Source organism: Triticum dicoccoides, chromosome 1B, assembly GCF_002162155.2.
Source record: "Triticum dicoccoides isolate Atlit2015 ecotype Zavitan chromosome 1B, WEW_v2.0, whole genome shotgun sequence".
Classification (NCBI taxonomy): domain Eukaryota; kingdom Viridiplantae; phylum Streptophyta; class Magnoliopsida; order Poales; family Poaceae; genus Triticum; species Triticum dicoccoides.
Genome location: NC_041381.1, coordinates 16,724,253 through 16,726,548, shown reverse-complemented (window position 1 = coordinate 16,726,548; position 2,296 = coordinate 16,724,253). Strand labels below are relative to the sequence as shown.

At 37.9% G+C, this 2,296-nt stretch overlaps 1 pseudogene; it reads left to right on the top strand.

Moving 5' to 3' along the window:
• The first annotated feature begins 7 nt into the window (after nt 1-7).
• Nucleotides 8-984, top strand: LOC119350003 (annotated as a pseudogene).
• Nucleotides 985-2,296: the final 1,312 nt, after the last annotated feature.

Below are 2,296 nucleotides of genomic sequence, written 5' to 3'. Positions count from 1 at the left end.
GTCCACGGGAGCCATGGGCTCCATCCTGAAAAAGTTGGGGAGCATCCTGAGCGACGAATACAAGTTTCTCAGTGGTGTCCGCGACAACATCAAGTTCCTCAAGGATGAGCTCGAGGCCATGCAAGCATTCCTCATCGAGATGGTAGACGTGGAGAAACCTGACAAGCAAGCAACCTTCGTGTAGATGTTGTGCGAGAGATGTCCTATGAGATCGAGGACAACATCGACAAGTTCATGGCTCTCATAGAACGTGGGCCCAGTTCTGTGTCCGATGGCTTCGGGAAGCTCTTTAACAAAACCATGAAAAAGATAAAAGATATCAAGACCCGCCATAAGATCGCCAAGGACATCAAAGACATCAAGAGTCAAGTGAAAGAGATCAGTGCGAGATATTCAAGGTAAGCATCGATGCTTCTGCCACGCTCATGCTTACAGATTTTTTACTAAAGCCATATGTAATTTAACACTGTATGTTTTACTATTTTTATTATGTATATATCCAGCCATAAAGTCTAATCACTTATCTAGCCCTCTTGTCTATCTAATTTCCAACCTAAAAAATGAAATTACAAGATCGATGAGTCCCCTAGACCTAGAAACAAAAAGGTTCACCCGCAACTTTGCGCGGTCTACAAAGATGCATCGGAGCTTGTTGGCATCGATGGTCCGAGAGAAGAACTTGTGACCTGGTTGAGCCAGGAGAAGGGTGCATCGGCACACCAGTTGAAAGTTGTCTCCATTGTTGGATATGGGGGACTAGGAAAAACGACTCTTGCCAAACAAGTCTATGACAAGCTTGGGCCAAACTATGAATGTTAGGCTTTTGTGTCAATTTCATGAAGTCCTAATATGGTGAAGATCCTCAGTTCTATATTATCTCAACTCCGCAATCAGAATTAGGCTTGTGCAGGAGATGAACAACACATCATTGACCAAATCAGAAACTTCCTCGGTGATAAAAGGTTGCTATGCTCTAGTACCTAATTTTAAATTGCACAAATCTTCGTTACATTATCTTGAGTACTGGCCTCATGGTTAATTTTTCTGAAAATTATCAAATATACATACTTTGTTGTTTAACTCTTAACTTCAAACAGTAATGTTTCCTTTTGCAACATCTTTGGATTATTTAGGCTGGCACACAATGTCAACATATTTATGCCGAAGTGATCTGCCACTTTTTTTCCCATAGACAATTTTTTTGCGCAAACCCTATTAGGAACCCAGCATAGCCCATGAAATATTGGTGAACCAAGCATGGCTGTGTAAACTACAGTTGATACCTTGTCTTGAAAAACTCAAACGCTTGAAGAGTGGATTTTCCCTTGTTCCCCAAAAGGAGAGCACTTTGTTGACTTGTTCTGCTATTTTAAATTTTGGCAAACTATGTGTTTTATGAGCATTATCCATTTGGGGGTAAATGTTTTCTAGGCTGTTCCACTAATAGTCAAAGCAAGCCATTACTTGAGTTGTTCATAACATTTTTTAATTGTTTATGTAACTTTTTCATTTATTTCATTATTGTACTAAAATAGTATAAATGACAGATCTTTTAAATAACCTGTGAATATTATTAGTACAAAAATCTAATGTGCATATACAAAGTAATCATTTGATTTGACTAAGTGATCTAATCAGTACAGCTCACAAATTATTATTTTTTACCTTATTGCACATGTATGTTTTTCTACATATATCCTTGACATACATAATACTATCACAATTTTTTGAAACTCATACAAATGATTTTCCCATAAGGTAATGTATATCATGGTACTGTGATTCGAAAATTATGGTTAGTCTATGGTTTCTTTAGCAAAAGGTCAGCATGTACCTTGAAGTAACTGCGTGGTCTAAATAGTTGAAGGACCTGAACATCCAAGTGGAATTGGATTTTCCACTTAATTACTAAGATGTTTCATATTAAACATTGTTTGATGCTATTATAGCACAACAGACTATTTTATGTATTTTTTCGTAAAACTATGTTGCAGGCACCTTATCGTAATTGATGATGTATGGGATGTACAAACATGGAAAACACTGGATTGTGCATTAGTCAGGAACGGTTGTGGTATGTAATAATTACCACAACACACATACACAATGCACCTCAATCATGTTGCTCATCTGATGTGGACCTTGTCCAAGAAATTCAACCACTTGGTATTGGTGACTCAAAGAAGTTATTTTTCAAGCGAATGTTTGGCTGTGAGGAGAAGTGCCCTGATAACTTGAAAGAAGCCTCAGAAGATATCTTGAAGAAATGTGGTGGTTTGCCGTTGGCTATCAGTGC